Consider the following 25405-nt stretch of genomic DNA (forward strand, 5'->3'; position numbering starts at 1 on the left):
AAACCTGAACCAAAAATAAGATCCTTCATGAAACTGTAATAAAAATGAAATAATTTATAGGCATACCTTGTTTTATTGTGCTTCACAGATTTTTTTTTTACAAATGAAAGGTTTGGTCACCCTGTGTGGAGCAAGTCTCAGTGCCATTTTTTCAACAGCGTTTGCTCAATCCATGTCTGTCACATTTTGGTAATTCTCATAATATTTCAGAATTTGTCATATTTGTTATGGTGATCTGTGGTCAGGGATTACAACTCACTGAAAGCTCAGATGATGGTTAGCATTTCTTAGCAATGAAATAATTTTTAATTAAGTTGTGTATATTTTTTAGAATAATGCTATTACTTAAACTACAGAATAGTGTAAACATAGCTATTATATGCACTGGGAAACCAAAAAATTCATTCGACTGACCTTATTGCAATATTTGCTTTATTGCAGGGGTCTGGAACCAAACCCACGATATATCTGAGGTATGCCTGTATTGCTCTTTGCAAGCTAGTGATAAAAATGCATACTTGAAGCATATAGGAATTTTGAGAGGGAAGTATCAATACTTTTATGTAGTTCATCCATGAATACTCTTAAAGTGTTCTGATATCCTCGATGACAATTTACCCTTCTAAGCCCATATTCACATAGGTTAACAGCACAGTGTGGAATCTGAGAAGAGAAAATGTAGTTTTTGTTGACATTACAGAGCCAGCTAATAAAAATAACAGGCAGCCATAGCAAAAGCGAAAATATCAGCTACTATTATTTTACCTATGTATAAGAAAGTTTGATAAGAATTTTACATGCATTGGTTGAGTCCGATCAAATAAATCTATCATATAGGAATAATTACCCACATTTCAGAAATGAATAAGTAGGCTTAGGCAAGTAGTTTGCCCAAGGTCCCACAAGTAGCCAGTAGTTGTACTTCTTCTAAATAAAAAATAGGAAATATAAAGAATCATGGAACAAGATTAAAACTGAGAGGATAAGTTCATTATAATCAGACAACTTAACCATTAATTTCTACCTTCTAACTTGTTCTTACAGAATATTTAGTATGGGGTTGACTTGAGGTTGCATCTGGATGATAATGTGTTTATTGACATCTGTAATGCTATGTCTCTCCATAGTTATATACTTCCACCATTCATGCTTGATTCTCCAGTTCTATTTTCCATTTTCTTTATTGAGTTATAATTTCCCTAAGGGCAGAAACCTTGCCTTTTCTTTTATGTGTGTGTCTACACAGCATCCTAAATTGTGATTGTTCAATACAGTTTTCTGTAAGTTAGATCATGCCACCATTTCAATTCATTTGTTAAAAAAAAAAAAATACAGGAATGAGTTATTCCACTTCATTGACAGCTAAGTCCCCTGAAGTAGCAGTCCAGTAGGTTGCTTTGTTTTTGTGCAATCTCAAAATCCAGCAAACCCACAAATTAATGATTTCATTACATTAATCCAATAAAGGACTCTATGAAGTGCTACATTTGTAATTCACTGATTGTGAATAAAACTCTAGGTAGTATTTTGATGGTCATAAAAAAGCAGTATCTTCATAGATTGGATCTCATCTAGGTGTTCTTTCTGTATGCAATATAGACAGGTATATAGATATATAGTTTTTCTAAAAAACTCACCCCAGGATCACTTGATCAGTAATTGAGTGCTCTACATGTGCAAGCAAAACAGATCCCATCCTTGCCCTCTGAGGACTTCGCGTTTTAAGGGCATGATGCCTGCAAATCTTACCTGTAGAACCACATGCCTGGAGACGTTCGCCTGTCTTCAACTCATAAACCCAAGCCAGCTTAAAAGTCCGTTGTTTGGAACCCATAATGTGTTTCCCCTGAAAATAATATCAGAAAGATATGGTTAAGTCCTTACAGCAGTCTGAAGCATGTATAATGAGTCTATAATATACCTGAACTACCCTGTAGTAGTAATACCTAACCATGCTTTGCAATGCCATTTCGGTGGAGAATCTGTTTTCCATTTTCCAAGTGGGAATGCCAGGGAATTATCTCTACCCACGGCCTCTAGGAATCCCAGTGAAAAGTCAGGCACATCAGCAGTGGGTTTAAACCTCACTGCAGCTTCTGCAGAGGCTGTGGGCAACTTTCCCCACTTAGGAGGCTCTGATGGGGTAGAGTAAGGGCTCCCATGGTAATCAGCAGAAGCCCGCTTCCAGTACTACATCGAAAGGTAGATAGACAGTAGATAGTCCTACAGAAAGGACTGACAGAGAAAGGACCAAGAGTGAAAGAAGTGATCCTTATCTGAGAAGTATCACCATGCACCTCAGAAATACTCCTGGGAAATGAAGTTTTGTATACTACCTCTCTGACCCATGAATGTTTACATTAACAAGATAATGTGCTCATGCGTGCGTCTGTCTGTGATGAAGATAGCAGGTGATTGTCAATGCAACCCTTTCCACCAGGACAACAGGGACGGTAAAACCTAGGCCCCAAAAGCCATAGTGCCCACAAACATGCCCCAACTGAACAGTGGTATGAACTTAAATTTGAATCCTCCAAAATAAAATTGAACAGAAAGTACAAGCCCTTAAAGTAACAATATATACACTGTGAAGTTTTCAGAAAAAAAATATCTCTTGGTGGTGCAGTTGGTTGAGCGTCTGGCTCTTGGTTTTGGCTCAGGTAATGATCTCAGGGTCCTGGGATCAGCGGGGAGCCTGGTTAAGATTCTCTCTCCCTCTCTCTCAGTCCCTCCTGCTGTTGCTCTCTCTCAAATAAATAAATCAATCTTTGAAATATATATATCTCTTATAAATCACTCATTCATACTATCGTTCACTCAGTGAGTACATACATATTGAATGCCTAGCTTCCAAGCATCGTTGGATGGATTTATTATTCAATTAGGAGAAAATCAATTACAGTACCACTTTTAAAAGGTGTCTACCCTCCAATAGTCTACTCAGAAAGAAAATGTGAAGCATTTATATAGCAATTCAAATAATGTAAAATCAAGAGGCCAGTTGTGTTCTGAGGAAAACTAAATCTTTGCAGTTCAAAATTAGGAGAATTTTCCCTAAATTATTGTATTTCTATGGGGCTCTCTGTGCACAATGTACAACGTCCATGGAAGTAAAAACACCTCCATCTGGGAAGATAGTTTATATCTTCTCAGTTCCTTTTGCTCTTTGTCATTCCTCTGAAATAAACTTAGAATAGCAGTCCTACTCATTTATAGTTTTCACTGTATTCCTTGAGATCTAAAGGAATATTTTCTCAAAAATTTTAGTGGAAGGGCCAGGTAAATCAGGATAATTATTCTATGACAAAAAAAAAAAAAATTAAGTACTCCCACTTCTGGAAAGGTAGAGTAGATGACTTTATCTATCTCTCTTGCTAAGTACAAATAAAATCCCTGACCATTATATATATAAAAGAAACATAAGTAGACTTTGAAAGTTGCAAGAAGACTGTCTAGGGACCTTGAGACATACAGAAGGACATGGTGGTGACTTCCTTGGGTTTTCTTTTTGTCTCATATATCCCAGACTTATAGGTGAAGCAGTCACCTAAAAATGCTGATGGGCACAGACCAAAAAAAAGTCCCTAAAATGCCTCTCTTTCTTGCCAAAAGACCATGAAAGGAGCAGGATCAGCAAAACAGAAAACCTTCAGACAGTAACTGCTCCATTCCAATCAAACACTACAGAAAAAAATGGTGACCCCACCCTTGCTGACAATAGCTAAGGTTGAATGGGGAGCCTAGACTGGTACCCTCATTAGGTTGTAATAAGGCACCTGAACACCCTTAGCAGGGTGAAGTCAAAGAAGACCAAACAGGGAGCAGGACTTTCATTCCCACCAGCCAGTAATGAGTCCTCTACCTCATGACATCAGTGGAGATCACCAAGAGAGCCTCTTTTCCACTCCCACCCCCTCCTCACTGAGATGGTGTCAAAGGAGGCCTCATTTCCTCTGGTTGCCCAGCAGTAATAAAGCCACCCTTACCACAGTCACAGTGAAGACCATGTAGCATGTAGCTAGAACTCCCATCCCTCCAACAGTAATAAGTAGCCCTCTTTCCCTTTGGTATCAATAGGAGCCCAGTGGGGAATCTGTACTTAAATGCTCCCCCTTCCCTCGCCAGAGTAGTGTCAGAATAAGCTAGCTAATTCAAAAGGTTTAAATGAGATCCAGAGTCTAAGAAAACAATTTTTTTTTTAATGTCCAGGTTTCAAGAGAAAATTGTATATCAAAACCAGAATCAGAAAAATCTCAGCTTGAGGGGCGCCTGGGTAGCGCAGTCGTTAAAGCGTCTGCCTTTGGCTCAGGGCGTGATCCTGGTGTTGCGGGATCGAGCCCCACATCAGGCTCCTCCGCTGGGAGCCTGCTTCTTCCTCTCCCACTCCCCCTGCTTGTGTTCCCTCTCTCGCTGGCTGTCTCTCTGTCAAATAAATAAATAAAATCTTTCAAAAAAAAATCAGCAAGAATATAGAAAACACCATCAACAGAATCTAACAGACATTTATAGAAAATTTCACCCAGCAGCAGCAGAATATACATTCTCTTCAAATGCTGATTGAACATATGTCAAGATAGATCATATCTTGGACCATAAAACAAACTTCAACAAATGAAAGAATTGAAATCATACAGAACGTACTCTCCAACACAACAGATGAAACTAAAAGTTAATAGTAGAACCAGAACAGGGAAATCTCTACCTAAACACTTGGAAACTAAACAGCACACTCCTAAATAATGCATGGCCCAAAGAGGAAGTCTCAAGGGAAATTTTAAATATATATATTGAACTGAATGAAAATGAGAATAGAACGTAACAAAGTTTGTGAGACACAGCCAAATAAGTGTTGAGAGGTAAATTTATAGCACTCAATGCATACATTAGAAAAGAGGGAAAGTCTCAAACAAATAATCTAAATTCCTACCTCAACAACCTAACATAAGAGCGAAATAAACTCATAGTAAGCAGAAGGAAGAAAATAATAAAGATAAGATCAGAAAACAATGAAATTGAAAACAGAAAAAATATATAGAATAGCAATGAAACAAAAATCTTCTTTGAAAGGATCAATAAAATTGGCAAACTTCTGGCAAGAATGACAGAAAAAAAAAGAGAACACACAGTTATCAGTATCAGTAGTGAAAGAGAAGGTATCACTACAGACCCTACAGACATCAAAAAGATATAAGGGAATACTACAAACAACTCTATACACATAAATTTGGCACCTTAGATGAAATAGACCACTTCCTTGGAAAAACACATAGTATGATGCACCTATGAAACAGATCATTTGAATAGCTGTAGCCCCACACTATTAAAGAAATTGAATATGAAATTTTAAAAAGAAATCTTCAGCTTAGATAACTTCACTAGAAAATTCTACCAAACATTCAAAGAATTAACACCAATTCTACATACTCTGTTCTAGTATGTTCTAGAAGATAAAGAAGAGGGAAAACACTTCCCAATTCATTTAATGAATTCTAGAAAATTCTCTGTTCTGAAAATACTCTGTTCTAGTATGTTCTAGAAAATAAAGAAGAGGGAAACACTTCCCAATTCATTTAATGAAATATTACCTTGATATCAAAACCAGACAAAGAAAGTACACACACACACACACAAAACCACACTACAGAACAATATCTTTCATGAATATAAACACAAAAATCCTTAATAAGATATTAACAAGTAAAATTCCTTAGTATGTTAAAAAAATTATATATCATGATCAAGTGTGGCTTACTACAGGGATGCAAGGGTGGATCAATATTTGAAAATCAATCAAGATAATACATCATGTATAATAAAATAATAATACATCATAATACATGAAAAAGAAAAATTATTTATTATTTCAGAAAAAAATTGGAAAGATCAACATCCATTCATGACAAAAACCCTCAGAAAAATAGGACTTGAGGGGAACTTCCTCAACTTGATAAAGTGACTCTGCAGCTACAGATAACATTAAATATAATAGTGAAAAAAAATTAATGCTTTGTTCTAAGGTCAGGAAAAAGGCAAGCATGCCCACTTTCACCACTTTTATTAAATATAGTTCTGAAAGTTCTAATCAATGCAATAAGGCAAGAAAAAGAAATGAAAGGATAATAGGTGAAAAAGTAGGAAATAAAACTGCCCATATTTGTGGATGACATGATTGACTGTTTACATAAAAAAATCCCAGGGAATCTTAAAAAAAAAAGGGCATCCTAGAACTAATAAGTGAGTTCAGCAAGGTCACAGGATACAAAATAAACATAATTATCAATTTATTTATATATACTAGCAGTGACATATGAACACTGAAAGTAAGACAACAAAAGCAAAATAGACAAATGTGACTACATCAAACTTAAAAATTTCTGTTCATCAAAGGAAATAATCAAAAGAGTGCAAAGGCAACCTACAGAAAGGGAGAAGATATTTGCAAATCACACATCTGATAAAGGGTTAGTATCCAGACTATATACGGAACTCCCACAACCCATCAAAAAAAACCCAAATAGCCCTATTAAAAAATGGGCAAAAGAATAAACAATTCTCCAAAGAAGATATACAAATGGCCAACAAGCGTATGAAAAGATATTTAACATTACTAAAATTAAGAGCAAGACCAATCAAAATCACAATAAGATATCACATCACACTCATTCAGATGGTCACTATTAAAGGAAAGTAACAAGTGTTGGCAAGGATGCAGAGAAATTGAAACCCTTTTATATTGCTGGTGGGAATGTAAAATGGTGCAGCCATATGGAAAACAATGTGGAGGGTCCTCAAAAATTAAAAACAGAATTACCATATGATCCAGCAGCCCCACGTCTGGGTATACACCCAAAAGAATTCACAGAATTCAAAACAGGATCTCAGGTATTTGCACACCCATGTTCACTGCAGCATTATTCTCATTAACCAAGAGGTGGAAGCAACCCAAATGGCCACTGACTGATGAACTGGGTAAAGAAGATGTGGTATATACATACAATGGAATATTATGAAGCCTTAAAGAAGAAGGAAATCCTGACCTACAAGATGGATGAACCTCGGGGACATTATGCTAAGTGAATAAGCCAGTCGCAGAAAGACAAATACAATATAATGCTCTTCATATGAAGTATCTGAAATAGTAAATCATAGAAACAAGGTAGAAAAGTGGTTGCCAAGGGCTGGGGGGCAGGGACTGAAGAGGAGAAATTAGTGCTTAATGGCTATGGATCATCAATTCTGCAAAATGAAAAAGTTCTAAAGATCTGTTGTACAACAATGTGAATATACTTAATTCAGTTGAACTGTATACTTAAAATGGTTAAGAGGATTAAAAAAACTCAGTCTCATCCAGTTCCTAAAGAACATGTTGCTAAGCAACAATTTGAATGAACAGATGAATTTGATTAATTCCAATATTCACCTGGCCCATATCACATCTGCTCACTTTTCTTTTTTTTTTTTTTTTTTTTTTAAAGATTTTATTTATTTATTCGACAGAGATAGAGACAGCCAGCGAGAGAGGGAACACAAGCAGGGGGAGTGGGAGAGGAAGAAGGCAGGCTCCCAGCAGAGGAGCCTGATGTGGGACTCGATCCCATAACGCCGGGATCACGCCCTGAGCCGAAGGCAGACGCTTAACCGCTGTGCCACCCAGGCGCCCCACATCTGCTCACTTTTCAATTCAACTTGGAGTTCCAGGAAGACAGTGAGGTGTAGTGGTTAAATGTCTGGGCTTTGGAGTCAGGCAGACTGGAGTTTGAATTCTGAGTTGGACGCCTGGGGACATTTGGTGATGCCTCAGGTTCCTCAACTGCAAAATGGGATAATAATTCTCATCCCGAGATCTCATGAAAGTGAAACAAGATGATGTGTGTAAAGCCTAAGCTGGTCCTGGCAGGGAGGATCTCACAACGAGATAGCTTTACTCTTCACCACCAAATCAAGATGCTTTAAGGACTCCCTTGTTGCAATCCCAGAATACTTATTTGGTGATATTCCTACCTACTAACATTATTTTGTCTACAGCCATACAGCCCTGAATTTGCCCGATCTCGTCTGACCTAATAGCATTATTTTTCCTATTTATCCAAAGAGTTTGACCATTCTCTTAGGATCACTGAGGTTTTCATACGTAAAACCTCAAGTCTTCTGCACATAGTAGGCATTCTGGGCTACTGCACCCTGCTGCAAAGTCAGACCCACAGAGCCGCATCCCCCCAGACTGTGGGTATGGGGGGTTCTTTGCCTATGAGGTAGTGCTCATTCATACTCCCGTCTCAAGATGTAGCTGAAATTTTGCTTCTGTGGAGATTCCCTGACACCTCCCTTGTGCCTTCACCCCTAAATGACACACAGAGTTATGTATGATAATCATTGATATGTGTGTCTTCCCTAGTGAGACCTCGTTTCCTTAGGACCAGTGCTCTGTGTCCACGTGATTAGTCCAGGCACCTGTGCTCAGGAAAGTGTTTAATACCGGTTATGGGCTCAATGATGGCTTGAAGAAAAGTTCAAGGGTGAGTCAGAAAAAGCGCAGTTAGGGCAGAATTACAGATGAAATGTATGAAAGAAACCAGAAGTGGAAGGGGTGCGTAGGCGACAATTCCTAGTTACGGCTCTGAGTGGAACCATTATGACGCTAGATCAAACGCAGGTACAGCGAATGCACAAAGCAGAATCTTTGTGTCCGTGGATTATCGTAGCCTTTGTCAAAATCAGGTCCTATGCTGAACCTCTAACGAGTGGAAAGGACTGATCTTCTCATGGGTGAGGACACTCCTCCTCTCATCCCTGTTCTATGGGAGGCTGGAGCTCATGTTGCACCCAGTCCTTGCAATTCAGAAAAGGGGCTTAGTTTCACCATGGTTTTCAGGTCTTGAACCAAAATTTTATTGGAGGTTCCACTAACTCACAACCTGCAACTGAATCTTACCCCTCCTATGATTCCCATTACATAGTTTTCTGGTGAAGGTTCTAACAAGCATAAGATTGCAGCTAATCAAGAAACCCAAGAAGAAAAAAATCCAGCAGAGTCTGGATTTCCTATTACATGGATAGTCAGCTTCTGAAAAAAGGAGTGCCAACACTGAGCCTTCTTTCCTGGAGTGGGCCTTTTCTCCTTGGAACTCACCAGATCTTATTGTTCTTGTATATAATGGATTAACTTTCTATACTAGGTTTCAGGAATAAATGATAGGAATTGTATAAGTGACAGGCTAACTTCTAGGTGCCAAAATTTCTTGGTATGTAAATGATAATGTACAGAAAAAGCAGACGACACACACACTCAAAGAATCTGCAAATCCAAGTCCTGCCAAGAGCCAAGACAATTCTGTGAACTTAAAAGGACTCCATGCCAGAAGCATGAGCCAGCATTGCAGCGGTTATAATTTCTTGCTCTGCGTTGTGTCCTCTGCATTGTCTAAAGCACATACGGAAACTGAAATAGTGACTGGGCCATTTCTTTTCTCAATAACATTAAAAACAAAACAAAAAACAATGGGAGCCACAAGGTATTAATTCTGAGGACCTAATTAGTTTACTTGTCATGAAGTGCACATGAAGCGCGATCTGTAGTTTTTAAGTCCTAACGTTTCCTGGTGCTGCACACCCACAGCATTTTCAGATTAACACCCAGCCTGGAGCAGAGGTAGAGGGAAATGGGCCAGGCGTAGAAAGAGGACTTAAATTCGAGTTTCAAGTTCAACCACAAATGTTGTTTTAAACAGGGTCATTGCCCACTCACAACGGTATGATAATGCAAAAATGGCATTGGCCAGGGGAAGAAACTGCAGCGCTCTGAGAACTAGAAAAAGCAGTTAAATTCAAAGCCTTGCATTTACATTTCAGGGGTGTCAAGGCCTTCTGAAGGACTGACTTTCTGTACATAGGAGCAAAGGGAATCAATCCCGTCTTCTTATCCCTTAATGCTATCTTTGCTCTGCAGTTAAATGGCTTTTCCATGAAGAGGTACTGGCTGATGGGGAATCAAAGGTCGTCAGTATGTTGGTGGCACTGCCTGAATGTATTCTGAGTGGGTTCTAGGAGTCCACAGTGACCTCAAAAAGCAGGCTACCTAGAGGGTAGCCAGGCCCCGAGGCAAGAAGGTTGTACATTAACATTATTCAGAGCCCATAAGGTTATATCTTTATTAGATTAGATAATATTATATATTATATGCTAGGCTGTTAAGCAAATAAATACACATAAAGAAATGACAATCCACATAATTACATGACTAGTTTTCACCAACACTCACCACTCACAGTGATTAGATTTTCTTCTGCCCATGCCAGTGCAAACCAGTTGCTCTGGTGCAGTTGATGGCTATAATGATCGCTTTAGTCTGAAAAGCTAGTAAGGAACAAACGACAAGTAACAGTAACCATCAGGGCCCAGAAGCGTGTCAGAAAGAGTGGCTGGTGGGGCCCGAGGGGGGTCCAAACCGATTTGTTGGTCCTGTATCTCTTGTTCTGGTAACAACCCTCCTTGGCCTCAGGCTCCAGGCGGACACAAGAAATCTCAGGGGCGGCGGGAGCGTTAGGGACTCGAGGTGACCCGGTGGCCAGAGTCTCCCCACCGCGGCCCGCCAGCGGGCTTTGTCACCCACAGAGGCTAGCCTGGGGTCCCGCAGGAGGCCCGGGGGGCAGCGCAGGGCCGCGCCGAGGCGCCCCCGCGGCAAGTTTCCGCGCACGTGGCCGCGGGGCGGGCCGGGCTCGCGGGCTCCCGGAGCGGCCAGGGCGAGCGGCGGCGGGCGGGGGCGGACCCGCGCGCAGGGCTCCTGGCCGCTTTCCAGGTCGGCGCACTAATACGGGCGATGAGGCTTCGCGGCTCCAGTCTGACTGACGCCGGCTGGGGCCGCCGCCGCCGCCGCCGCTGCAGCCGCTGTCTCGGTCTCCGCCGCCGCCGCCGCCGCCGCCGGGCCCTGCAGCCGCTGGGCGCGCGCAGCCACGCAGTGAGTGCGCGGCGCTTGGAGCGGGCGGCTGGGGACCCACGGCGGGGGGCGGGGAGGCAGCCAGACCTGGGGTGGGGGGAGGGATGAGTGGCGTCGTGGGGACAGGTAAGAGATGCCCTCCCCGGCGCGCGCTGGGCGAGTGCGTGTGTGTGTGTGCTTGTGCGGCGAAGTTGTTCTTCCCCGAGGGAAGTCTCCGAGGCCCTTTGGTGTGTGGCTTGGTTCTTTGTACTCTCCATCCCCGTATTCCTTGGTAGAGCCTGTTTGGGGTGGGGTGGGGCCGGAGGGGACAGCTCCGGAGAGTTGGCCGCGCGCCCTCCCCGACGCCGCCGCCGCCGCCCGGGCCGCGGGCACCTGGGACCTGTAGGAGGATGCTCGTCCCGCGGCGGGGGCGCTGGCCGTGCGGGGCTGTGGCCCAGGGCGTGGGCAGGGATGCGCGCTAGCTCTCCGGCACCCCGGCTGGGCACCGCGCGGGGGTCGAGCACCGAGGACAGGCGCCGTGGAGAACCAGACTCAGAGCTGAGTAACCGTTTGTTGTGGCCGAAAGTGGGGGGCAGTGGAGAAATCGGGGTGGGGGTAGTAATTGTGATTCAGCTGGCCTCCCTGCCCTTCTGTCTCATAGGCTTTTTTACTCTGCTTACCTTTGAGGCACGCGAAGTGGGAAGGAAAAAAAAAAAGTTAGGAATGTTGTTAAAGTGTCTCCGGGCCAGCGCTTGGATTGTGTTGGGAGCTGGGATGTTTGTCTTTTCCTTCGCCTGCCATTCGGTGCCAGCTCTCCGCAGAGGGGAGGGGGGCGAGGTGGGGAACAGATACAGGAGACTAACTGACGCCAGCATTGTGATCGGAAGGAGGAGCGCGGGGAAAACATTTTTATGGATGGCTAATCGCTGACAAGTCTTCCCGTTACTGTTCCTTCCTCCTCCCACTCTTGACAGTGGAAATTTCAAATGATATTTTAGAAATACTCCGTTGACTTGTTTCTGGGTTGGAGCTGGTACTCCTGAGAAATAGCCTACAAATAATGCATATCTAGTTTCGGAATAATATTGCATGTAAATTATTTACCCAGTAATTAACAGTCGGGTGCACACCCACAGGACACTGTGGATTGCTTTTAATGGATCCAATTTACAAGGGCCATTTCAGTGGTTTGCCAGATTTCTCGGATGATCTTTTGGAAGTGTGGGTTAGCAGGAATAATAGAGGATAACTGTCAAGTCATGACTGAGCAGAGCTTTTGGGGCATCTTTCTGAGTGAGTGAAATGTTCATGCTACAAACAGATCTTCTGCCTTAGGAGTCCTGACGGTGTGAGGGAATGCCATTGGATGTTTATATTTTTAAAATAGCGATCTATATTTAAAAAGGAAGTAAAAGTAAAACCCAAACACATTCTCCTAACTCCAAATTCAATAAGTGAGTCTTTCTATGTTTGAAGGAAACCGTGAACAAGATTTTGGACTGTTTTCAAGTTTGTGGTTATCCAAGAAGGACACTGCAGATAAGAAAATGATGTAAGAGTTTATAAATAAGGAGCATTTTAAATGTAATATGACAAAAGTTTAAAATAATATATCAGAAAAAGAACTTTTAGTGATAATAATTGCCTTCATTGATGGCAAGACAACTGTCTTTAGCAGACAGCCTTCAGCCTCTTAATCTATTCTGACACAACCAACTCCCATTTTTATGCTCGACTGGCTATCTTTGTCTGAGTTGTTTTAGGCTTCAGCTCTGTGATTTTAAGCTATGTTTAAGAGAATGCCAACATAGTCTTGATCTGAACAAACTCATTTTTATGAGTACACTGTTTACTAAAGATCAAAGGTATAAACAAATTTCAGGTTAAACCCCTAAGTACCTTATAATTCTCACATCTTTGTCATCAATATCTTAAAGTCAGCATGAACTATTTGACTTTTCTCCCTCTAAAATATTTTTCTTTTACTTCTGTATCTTCAGTTAATAGCTAATCAGAGAATGTTCACAGATGTCAACTACAGCATCCCTGATTGCCCAAGACATGGAATGAGAAAGAAGAGGTTTTGGGTTTTTTTTTTTTTTTCAATGAAACCTTGCCAAGGATATGTATAAGTAATAAACAACAGGCAAATTTGTTTATCCTTTCAGTCCATGTGGTCGGTCAGTTAGAGGAGAAAAAAATCTGTCAAGAAATTATTTCATAAAGATTAAAATATTCACTTTCAGTGTTAAAAATAGTTTAATTCTGATTAATGAGAGTGCAATTTCGTTTGCCAAATTGGAGAGCCGATGTTTCAGGAGTCGTCACTATAGCATTTGGGCAACTAACTAGTTTATATCTAACATTCCCTTTGCAATAAAGAAAACAATTTCATCATATTCTGCTTTATTATGTCAGAAATAATACTTATTCACAGAGTGTACTTTACTTAAAGGGAAGGTAAATGTTATGGAAAATGAAGACTTTTTTTTTTTTTAATTTGCAAAACGTACTAATTATATTTTAAGCCTCTAACAAACCTTAGTGCAGATTTTGTTTATTGCTTCTAACATTTGGAGAGGAATTCAGAAACAGGGAAGTGTCCAGAATAAGAGAATAAATATAGCAGTACATTGAAAGCATGAATCTCTTCAAATAGTTGTAATTCTAAGCCGTTGGATTTATATTTCCTTGGTTACTGTTGCTAGTGAGTTGAAAAGTTATTCTAAAGCAAAAAAAAAAAAAAAAAAAGGCAAACAGTAAATTCGTAAGTAGTTATAACAGTTTGAGCATGCTTTATAAATTTTTTTTTCTGTTAAGCTCATGAATGTTCATGTCATGAGTAGTCACATAACAAAAAATAAGCAATTATCCCTTGGCAATAAACTAACCTTTTAAAATAAATATTCCTACAAATTGTGTCTCATGAAACGTGTGCTAACTAGAGTTGTTAAGATTTCACAACATCTGTTAGCATTAGAAGCCATCATACCTGTGACAGCTGGGCGTTAATCTTGCCAGGGGACTGCATCACCCCAAACCTTCCCCAGCACCCTGCACTGCTCTCCTTTTGGTGGCAGCCTCAGGCTGATCCTCAGACCACTTCTCTAGGTTTATCTTCCCACTCCTTCCAGATTTTATGCTGTCCTTAAAATAATGAATTATAATTTCCTCTCATGCCCTGGCTTTTCTCTTCTCTGCATCTTTACTCATGTTAAGGCCTAGAATGCCATCCCCTGCTTCCCAACCTAGCATCGGGTCCTCAGACATACTTGCATCTTCCTCACGTTCTATGGTCCCGTCCAGGTGCAACCTTCACAGAACTTTTTGATGACCCTGGTCTCAGGTGTGTCCTCCTTCGAGCTGCTATGGCTCTTTGCGTTTTCCGCTCTTGCCACATCTCGTCTTGTTTTAAGTTACTCATGTGCTAATTTATTTCTTCTAACCAGTCAGTGCTTTCAAGACCTATGAAGGAAGGGACGATGTCTCATCTATCTTTTTCATTCCCTTAATGCCCACCACAGTGCCCAGCATACTGTCCAGTCAATAAATGTTAATTAAATGACACATCTTTCACTGAACCCATGTTTTTGTTTTTGTTTTTCTGAAATAAGATCTGTAAAAGGGTTTCGCCCATACCGTAGGTCTTAGCGGTCCATCTTGCAAGAAGCCAGTGTTGAACTTGAGCGGAGGACTTTGTTCAGAGGCTGTGGAGAGCTAGCCCTGAAACGCCTCCGGTCCAGTTGAGCCTCTTCTGAATATAGTGGCTGAGCATTACAGTCAGGAAAGCTTATGTGATGCTCTTACTGCATTAGCAATTTTTCATATCGGATTCACTAAATACACAATGGAAACCATTTAGAAAAAACACCACCACCAACAAAACAGATTTTAATGTGATATGGCTACCACAATGAAACTCTAATGTGATTCCACAGAAAATCGGGAACATAATATGCTGACCCCTCTCCCCACCTCCCATAGCCACATAAAAATTGATACTGTTTTTAGTGTATATGTTTCAAACTGTGCTCACAAAAGAAAAAGCAGACTGCTACTGAGATGAGCTTCTGTTTTAGTCAGGTTGGATATATAAAGGGTCTTCTTATCAGCCTTGTCAGAGAGCTGAATCTCCCTTCTGTGCCGTGCTCATTGTGTTAATAAACAATACTAAATCATTTCTTAAAATATGTCATATTCTGTTAAGTGACTCAGAATTAATAGAGATAGTGTAATATAAAAATGTGATTTGTGTATAAATATCATGCTCTATAATACATTCAATTTTACAGTTTTAATTGGGAAGTCTAATCAACTCAAAACCAATTTTCCGAGACTCAAAGAGACTTGGATATAAAATTTAAATTCAAAACTTAAGATGAAATGCAGAAATAGTAAGAAACAAATTATAAATGTATGTGTACTGTTCTGTATCATTTTAGAAGTCATTAACACTGAAAATATTTTGTTCTTCCCCTTCATTCTCTAACCCATATTTAATTCAAAGATAAAAATTTAATCCATAAAATAAATGTAAAGGAGTCCTACAAAGTTCTGATTTTTCCTATAAAAATTTTTGATTTTCTTTCTTGGGGGGGAAGTACTAAATATCAATTTTTTCTCTCTCTCTTTTGTATTCTGATTACTTGATATCATTGGTGCTGTTGCTTTAGTACATGAATTTCCCCTTGGGGAAATTTAATATTTAATATTTGATCACTTCCTTTTCCCCTTTCTCAAATTTAATTTTGAAGGTCTAGAAGTGGAAAACATGTATTCCTCAGTCATGAAACGGGTTTAGTGAAAAGCAGTCTTTGGTTTATAAACACTGAAATTATTAGAGATGACCATTCATCCCAAACCCCCTGTGACATGGAGAAAACTCCAGTTTTCGACCACTGGACAAATAGATGGTTGACAGTGGAGATTCCTTTTGAAACAAGCCAGAGACAGGCTTTGGGAGTAGTGGAAGTGAGAACACTGTGAGTAACAAGAGCTTAGATTCACCGCTCGTGAGAGCGCTTCCCCAGCTAGACTGGGCCGTGAGCCCACTTGATCCCAACCCCGCTTTATCCCAAGGAACATCTTCTTCCGAGTAGTCTAATATTTTCACCTGTAATCTGTTAAATTGCTCGGAAGCTGATCAAATGTAGTTTTGGTTTGGTTAGTGTGTATGTAACTGTATGTTTTGATCTGATTTGATGAAATGCAGAAATTGCGACATGGGTAGGGTAGGAGATAGATCCGGAACTGTCATTTGGGACCTTTATCAGAAGCCTTGATGGATTTTGTCCTAAGTACTTGTGGACTGTGGAAGGTCTGGAGCAGATTTGCAGATTTTTTTTTTTTTTTTTTTTTTTTACCAAGAGTGTGATGGATGGTGAAATTCAGCTGAAGTGCTGGGAGTTGCTTTCTGAATTCTTGTATCTAAATTTAACTGACTTGGGAGCCACACATTTCAGAAAATAACTTCGAAAAGGATTCACAGATTCCATCAGAGTTTTCCATCTCATGGTAGAGTATTTGACTTCTATTCACGCTTCATTATAAATCCATTAATCCATATTGCTTTTTTTCTTTGCTGAGAATCACACAGGAGAAAACTGGAGTTTGGTTGGCAGAGGAAGAAGAGTTCATTGAAAAGTTTGTACATCGGGGCAGTTGTGAGGATTCAAAACACCTTAGCTTGGACAAGCTTCTGCCAAAGACAGACATTGCTTATTTGGGCTGGTGTTAGCAGTGTTAGAGGCCACCTGTATTCGGACTTTAGAGGGTCTCAGTAGGCTGGCCAGGGAATCTATCAGTACTCAGAACATTGTTTCTCTGGGAAAATGAATTCCGGTTTCCAAATGACTACCCAGAAATTGGCACGACTTGTTCATAAAGTGGCGTTGCCGGTGATTAATGGTTATGATGAATGATATGAGATTATTGTTACGGTTATGATTAATAGTTATGATTAATGATATGAGTGTATTGGAAGCCAGTGAATGTAGAAGATGAGAAAATGTGTTAAAGCTAAAAAGATTTTAGTTTTCCTGAGGTTTTCCTTCACTTCTTGGTGCATTGATAACATTCTTTCCCTGTTTTCTGGTGGTAGTAGAATTTCACTTCCAGGAGCAAAAGTTAGATCAGATGTTTGTCAAAGAGAGACCTTTGTGTACAGAAACGCTTCCCTTAGGGCTTATTGGTTAATTATGTTTACACAAAGCTGTCATTAGGTGTTGGCTGTGTTTGCAAACAATGGCAAGTTGGTGCCAAGGTGTTATTTCAAAGGAGTGACACTTCCTTTCTGTTGTCATTGACCTAAATGGATTGCAAATACACATTTAAAGTTTTTTTTCAAGATGTATGAATTATGTTTGGGGTTTTAAAATGTGATTTTGTGGGTGTAGTCATTGTGCCAGAAAGTGGGACTTATAAACTTGGAGGGCTTACGTAGGTTATTCATTCAATCATTGTTTACTCTCTCCCTACTGTACTTACACTGCCTACGAGGCCCCAAACCCTAAGGACCATATAAGAGAATCAAGTACCAAAAGAAAATAAAATCAGGATTTCATAGCCTAATGAGAAAGAGAAAGGTCAGGAAACCAAATATCAAAATATTTATCCAATAGTTTATGTAAAAACAAACAAACAAACAGTAATCTATTTGGATTTCTCTATATTTTTCCTGGTTAGAATTCCCTTTTTACTGTGTGTGAATTTTGAGTCACCCTTGACAAGGATAATTATAAATGGTCCCATTTGGGGTCTTAGGACTCTAAATAAAAGTGAAATACAAAGGTAAGGGGAATAGAGATTCTTGCAGTAGGTGCTTGTTTAGAACTGAAGGATGCCAAAGACATCCCTAAGCCTGGAATTGGACTACTGTGCCTGTCAGGAGGAGAGCCTCTCTGCTTCTCTGGTTTTCCCTGTTACCCTCTACTGGTTCAAGAGTGAGTGTGATGGCCCCTCCTACAGGAAACCTCCCCTGGCCCTTTTAATAGCAGGTATGATAATCTATCACCTGTCTGGCAATAATGTGTTTAGATTCCTGTCTCCCTCTGTAGGCTATGCTATCAGAGAGGGAGGGGACCAGGTCTTATCTTACAATACCAGCACCTAGCATAGATGTCGGGCTCATGGCTGATACTTGTTACGTTTAGTTTCTTTCTTCGACCGCCGTCCTTTCTCTTCCCTAAGATATTTTGGCGTTTTGTAGACTAAGGCAGAAGGAAGGTTAAGGCATTTGGATTTTTATCTGTAGGCAAGAGAACACTATTAAATTTTAACCTGTGGTCAAAAGAGAACTACTAGAGGGTTTGAACAGGGGAATCACATCACCGAAGGTGTGTTTGAAAGAGATTGAACTAATTGAAGGGGCGTGGTGCGTCTCAATGGCCACCTGGACACCTAGCAAAGCTGGTGAGATGGTGCTTGACACACCACTCGCACTGCTTCATGAACGTCCCCGGCAGCTGAAAATCGGAACTTCCCCAAACAGCAATCCTTAACACCGTTATGATGATTCTTGCCGATCAGTTTATAATCCCCACCACTCACGCAGCCCTTGGCCAGGAAACTCAGCCTCCCACAACACACACACATCAATAAAACTTTGAAAAAGTACCCACACACCATTTAAAAAAAAACATTTAAAATATTATTTATAGCTATTTAACGCTTTGCGGGTATTCAGTACAGGTTAGTGTGCTATAGGACAGCACCTGAAGTAGAAAGACTGTTAAATGCACAGGAAGGAGGGAATGCAGTATATGCTTCTGCCTGTCCAAGGAATTTGTTATATTACATCAGCAAAGCAATGGACTGTAGGCCAGAAGGTAGCCTAATTACATAGGGCTTAATCATACAGTAGTTAATGTTGGTGAAGCTGGATTTTACCTTCATTCATGTAACACTTGTGTGCCAGACATAGTGCTGGCAGACCGTTCTGTGGCATAGCCTGCGGCTTCCCCAGGAGCTGGGTGTCTCTGGGGAGAACAAGTAGCCAATGTAAGGAAGCAAGTGTCCTCTGTGCTTTCGTGCAGGTATAGGCCAGGTGCTGTGGAAGCCCGGAGGGGCGGTGGCAAGCTGATTGATGCTGCTGCCCGGGGCGTGGGGAAGGTTTCCAGGATGTAGCAGCGCACAGGCCTCAGGGCAGAGGGGAGGCAGTGGAGGACAAAAGGGATGAGGACTGATGAGACTGGGAATGCAGTCTGAGGAGAACGGTTGTGAAGAGCCTGGTTTGTGAAGAGCCTGGTTTGAACGTGACGCTAAAAGCATTAAATCTTACCCAGGATACTGTTTTTGTTCTTTTGTTTCTTTTTTTTTTTTCCGTGTAAAATATATAAATGCATGCACAGAACAGAAATTTGAAGACAGGGCGCCTGGCTGGTTCAGTCAGTGGAGCATGCAACTCTTCATCTCGGGGTTGTGAGTTCGGGCCCCACGTTGGGTATAGAGATTATGTAAAAGAAAATAAAATCTTCAGAAAAAAAAAGAAATTTGGTAACGTGTGTGTGTGTGGTGACAAATATATATGTTTGTGACAACCATTTTAAAGCACAAATAAAATACTTTTCATCCCAACCCCTGGAAATACCTGCTGTCCCATTCTGCTTCAGTCTCACAGCAAGGTATGTCACTAGAAAGTGTGACGGAATCTGCTCTGGACTTGGAAGGACAGGGCACTAGCGGCCCAACAGGGAGGGTGCTCTCTTGGGGGGGGGGGGTGGATGAGGGGAGGCCCAGTAGCACAGAGCTGCCGGCGTGGAGCAGACTCATTAGGGACGCCTGGGATGGGGCATAGCTACGAAATACGTGGGATGGTCCATCCGTGGGATTTAATGACCCATTGAATGTGGGCTTGAGGAAGAAGAGGAAAAAGATTTCCATGGTGTTTTTCTGAGTCTGTTTCTCACTTGGGCAAGTGGTGGGAGTGGTGCTACCAGAAAATATGGACTACAGGAAGAAAAACTGGTTTAAGAAAGCTAATAGGTTCCATAGATTCCATTTCTTTCTCTTAAAAAAAATAGTAAGTTTTATTTTTTAGAGCAGTTTGAGGTTCACAGAAAAAATTAAGGGGAAGGTCCAGAAAGTTCCCAAATACCCTCTGACCCCCACATGCATAGTCTAGGACAGTCTTGACGTCCTCCTCCTCCAGAGGGGCTCATGGGTCACAGCCTACACTGCACGTCAGTGTCACTCCTAGTCCACAGGGTGTTGTACATTCTCTGGGTTTGTGCGAAGGATAATATCAACCATTGGAGTATTAGACAGAGTGGTTTTACTGCCCTAGAAGTCCTCTCTGCTCTACCTGTCCACCCCTTGCTCTCCCCAGCTCCTGGCGTAGAGTCCATTATTACATTGGAACAGATCACTCTTAAGGATCCTGGAGTATGGAAGTCAGTGGTGCTCAAATTTTAATTAAAAAAAATTTTTTTTTTTAAGTCAACAGGGCCCTTTCATCAAAGAAGCCTCATTAAGGAAAGCTGAATGAAGAAGGGCTGCGTGGGAGGACGGTGGCATCTGCAGAGGGACGCGGTGGAGCGCTTTGCCCTTCCCCCGGCATCCACCTCGGCCCTGCTCTCTTGCTGCGGCGTCTGACTCTCTCTGCTGTCTCCAGAATTCTGAAGAACACCGTTTACAAGCTGCACGGTAAGCACGTCTGGAGCTGGAAGGAAGGGCTGGTCGTTCCCAGATGCAGTGACCTCAGACTCTTGTGTTTCTGAAACCTGCTGTCTGTTTTTCAGTAGGTGTTTGTTTCTTTGTTTGTTTTGTTTTGTTTGGCTTGTGTGGGTCCCTTTCCTTGGGGTCCAGCTGCCAGCTTTGATTTCACTTTGCTGTCATGTGCCCCCGAGTAGCCTCTCCTCATCCCTCTCCCAGGGTGCTGCTCTTATGTGCTGTGAACTTGGAAATCGTATAAACATGCTTGTTTAAACGTGGCCGAAAATAGTTGCAAGTAGGTCCCGTGTGATCTCTTCTGTACAGACTTGGTAACACCTATCTTGGCAGGTAGAACCCTCTTTTGCTTGTCGCTTGTTCTCAATTAGGTTTTGCACAGATGAAACTGCTGGAGAGTCAAGTTTTACACAGTGACCACCTCCTTTCTGCCGGGGTCCATTTATCTTCTCGCCTTCTCCCTCTTTCTGACTGGTCCTGGAATGATATAGAAGATATCTGTTATGGCCTCAGAAATATCCACCCACCGGCTCTGCTGGGTGAATAGTAGCACTTCATGCTGATTAGGAAGAAAAGGATGTCATTATTTTGATTCCTAAAGTGATGCTAATATGTTGAGACACTGTTTTTCTTTTTACGTGAACATTTATCCTTTTTTTCTTTTTTGCCTCTGATCTTTTTCTGAGATTGTTTTACTTGTTCTTTCTTTATTATTTTCTTCTTCTGGGCACCTTTTACTTCTATGAGAAGGCATGCAGGAGGAATAAGCTGAAGTAGAACTACTTGTTAATAATAACACATAGTATTGTTACATTAGTTTACAGTTTTCAAACTGCTTTGGCACACTTCCTCTCCGTATGAAAAGTAGTGATTTTTGTTTCAGTTTTGCAGAAGAGGAAACAGGATCAAAGTGGTTAATTACTTAACGGTCACACTTAGCGATGGAGCTAGCATTCAGACTGAAGTCTTCTTCCTCCAGATATTCATTATACCAGTTGCATATTGTTCCTGGAGGGGTGAGTTCCCTTGTGGGTCATTTTAAACCTGAATAATAAAATACCACACTTATGGGGTGGTATATAGTGTCTCCACACAAATGCCGACAATGGGAAGAATATAGTGGGGAATGCTAGAAACTTGTGCTGTAATCTTCCCAAGACAGTTTCGAAATTCTCTTATAACAGTCTTATGAGTTACTTACCCTTAACATTTTCAGTCATGCTCTTAATATTCAGAATCTACATAGAAAAAAATGTATAGCATTCTGAGTCTACTTTAAAAGTGGCCTAGGGGCGCCTGGGTGGCACAGCGGTTAAGCGTCTGCCTTCGGCTCCGGGCGTGATCCCGGCGTTCTGGGATCGAGCCCCACATCAGGCTCCTCCGCTATGAGCCTGCTTCTTCCTCTCCCACTCCCCCTGCTTGTGTTCCCTCTCTCGCTGGCTGTCTCTCTCTGTCGCATAAATAAATAAAATCTTTAAAAAATAAAAAAAATAAAAAAAAAATAAAAGTGGCCTAAATGATTAGGCATGTTTGTTAGATCCCCTCTTTGTTGCTCTAATGTCTGTTCTTCTTCCCTTTCACTACGTTTCGCATAAATAGAATATCAAACAGGCAAAAGAATAATAATTCTTTCTCCAAAAGAAGTGGTACTCAGCAACAATAAAAAAATTATCTCATCTCTTTATTTTAAAAAATAATTCTAAATTTCCACTGAAACTTAAGAAATAACGTCCAATCGACATTGACACTCTAACTAGATGAGTGGTCGTGAGAACCATATCCCAGCGATTTAAGTGAACGTAAATCAAGATTTTCCCAGTGGCTTCTTAAGTATCAATGCCAACGACACCAGTTTACCTCAGCACCTCATGTCATGAGCCCAAGGCTGCCTATTATAACCCTCTCTTAGTTTAGGCAAAATATATCATTTTTAGTAAGGACCTTTTGTTTTATGTGAAATTCAGTATTCATATAAAAAGAAATCAAACTGTGTTTTGGAGTTCTGTTTTAAAATGAGATTGCATGTGTGCTTTACTCACTATGAGGGTTTTGTTTGTTTTTGTTGTTTTTTTTTTTTTTTAAGATTTTATTTATTTATTTGACAGAGACAGAGACAGCCAGCGAGAGAGGGAACACAAGCAGGGGGAGTGGGAGAGGAAGAAGCAGGCTCATAGCGGAGGAGCCTGATGTGGGGCTCGATCCCATAACGCCAGGATCACGCCCTGAGCCGAAGGCAGATGCTTAACCGCTGTGCCACCCAGGGGCCCCCACTATGAGGGTTTTGATGTATTTGTGGGCTTTTATTGGGTGAGACTCAGGCAGTCATTACGTAGTGACTCTGGGCCACAGTTCACCCAAATCCAGAAATGATGATAAAAATTAACTTCAGATTTTCTTGTACTTAGTTGTGTATTATAGGATAAATTTATTAACCCAAAAATATTTTCATGCAGTAGATTCTGTTCCATTCCTATTCCAGGAAGGATCGTAAAGTCAGTTTTATGAAAGAGTGAGTTTCAAAATTTGTGGACCTTCTAATGGATTTGAAGGCATACAGATTTTGGAGTATTAGTAGATTTTAATACAACTTTATTTTATTATTATTTTTTAAAGATTTATTTATTTATTTAACACAGAGACAGCCAGGGAGAGTGGAAACACAAGCAGGGAGAGTGGGAGAGGGAGAAGCAGGCTTCCCGCCAAGCATGGAGCCAGATGCAGGGCTCGGGGCTGGATCCCAGGACCGGATCATGACCTGAGCCAAAGGCAGATGCTTAAGGACTGAGCCACCCAGGAGTCCCAGATTTTAATACAACTTTAAATATCAGATATGGGGCGCCTGGGTGGTTCAGTTGGTTAAGCATCCGACGTCTGATTTTGGCTCAGGTCATGATCTCAGTCTTGAAATCAGGCGACCTGTTGGGCTCCCTGCTCAGTGGGGAGTCTGCTTGTCCCTCTCCCTCCTCCTCCCACAATCCTCCGCCCTCCCCCTCCCCACCCCACCCCACACACATGTTCTCTCTCTTTCGAGCAAATAAATAAAATCTTTAATAAATAAATAAATATCAGATATATTAGTTCATGAAAGATTTATATTACTGCTTTCTTTCAGGATGCTCCCAGTTGTTGAATCTATGGATGTTTATCGAATGTAATTATTAGCTTTGAAAGAATTTTATAGTTTGTATTATAAAAATACCTGATTCCAAGAAAATAAATCTCAATAACAGTGATTGACAGTATGTAAAATTACTATTAGTTGTTTCTGGGATAGAAAATATTTTACAATTAAAAAAACAGTATTTCTGGACATTCTTCCATATTTTCCCCTTTTTCCTAGTGTAGAAGCAAATGATATTTTAAAAATAGTACTTCCTTTCTCTCCTAAGCTATGACCATCAGAGAAAATTGATATGTTTAAATGAGTCAGTATTAAGTGGAAGAAAGGATCTGAAAGGCCGGCAGAATGCCAGGGATTGCACAAAACCAAAACTGTGCCTGTCTTTCAATGAGTGTGGGCTGTTGGAAGGAGATTACCCTATATAATTGGGTCTGGGGTGTGTGTGATTACCTAGCATTTTATGTTATCAGGGATTCTGATGTCTTTCAAGTCTTCCATGTACCAATGGCACATTATTTTCCATCTCAAAATTAGATTAAAAAAAAAAAACTCAGATTTTGGTAGAGGGAGACTTTATTTGTAAAATCCTTCGAAGGTAGCGATGAAGCAAATTATTATAACATGTGGAGTGTGATTTTTCTTTATTGTGGTAAAAATACATAAAATTTACCATTTTTACCATATAAGTATACAAATCGGTAGCATTAAATTCATCACACTGTTGTGCAACTATCACTACCAGCCTTCTCCGGAACTTTTCATCCTCCCACGCTGTAACTCTGTCTCCATTAAACTGAATTCCCCATTCCCCTTTCTCCCAGTTCCTAGTAACCTCTATTCTACTTTCTATCTTTACAGATTTGCCTCTCCTAGTTACCTCGTATAAGTGGAATCAGACAAAATTTGCTTTTTTGTGTCTAGCTCACTTCATTAGTATAACATCTTCAAGTTTTATTCATTATGTAGCCTGTAGCAGAATTTCCTTCCTTTTTAAGCCTGAGTAATGTTGCATGGTGCGCATATGCCACGTTTGTTTATCCAGCCATCTGTTGATGGACCCTTAGGTGCTTTTTCTCCTTTTGGCTGTTGTGTATACTACTACTGTGACTATTGGTGTACAAGTATCCGAGTACCTGTTTTCAATCCTTTTGTGTGTATATATTTAGGAGTGCAATTACTGGGTCATTTGGTAATCCTACATTTAATTTTTGAGGAGCTGCCAAACTGTTTGACACAGTGGCTGAGCCATTTTTTATCCAACAATGCACAAAGATTGTCATTTTTCCACATCCTTGCCAACACTTGTAAGTTTCGGTTTTGTTGATAATAGCCATCCTAATAATTATGAAGTGGTATCTCATTGTGGTTTAGATTTGCATTCCCTAATGACTATTGATGTTATGATGTTATCATGCAATCATATTATTGACCATTTATAGATCTTGTTTGGAGAAATGTCTATTCATAGTGCTTCGTCCACTTTTGAATTGTATTGTTGGTTGGTTATTGAGTTATAGGAGTTCTTTATATATTCAGGATGTGAATCCCTTAACAGCTATATGATTTACACAGAATTTTTTTTTTTAATGGAATATTTGTAGAAAATCTTGTGAACCTTGTGAACCTATTTCCCACCTACCTCTGGGAAAAATCTGTATGTGATTTTTTGCATTTAAGAATTAGTTCTGTGGACCTTCATAACATAT

General features: G+C 40.7%; 1 protein-coding gene across 9 annotated transcripts in view; it reads left to right on the forward strand.

The window, feature by feature from the left end:
* The first annotated feature begins 356 nt into the window (after positions 1-356).
* The window catches only part of SMAD9 (SMAD family member 9), an 85051-nt gene continuing 60002 nt past the window's right edge, over positions 357-25405 (forward strand). For 6 of the 9 annotated variants that reach the window (XM_057309159.1, XM_057309149.1, XM_026493147.4 and 3 more), the window contains exons 1-2: positions 10792-10954; positions 20348-20554. The gene's annotated coding sequence lies outside the window, so the exon portion shown is untranslated. Of the gene's footprint in view, positions 474-10791; positions 10955-20347; positions 20555-25405 lie in introns of those variants that run through there. The other 3 variants (XM_057309155.1, XM_057309144.1, XM_057309160.1) reach the window with 2 other exon arrangements.

Source organism: Ursus arctos, unplaced genomic scaffold (assembly GCF_023065955.2).
Source record: "Ursus arctos isolate Adak ecotype North America unplaced genomic scaffold, UrsArc2.0 scaffold_10, whole genome shotgun sequence".
Taxonomy (NCBI): Eukaryota; Metazoa; Chordata; class Mammalia; order Carnivora; family Ursidae; genus Ursus; species Ursus arctos.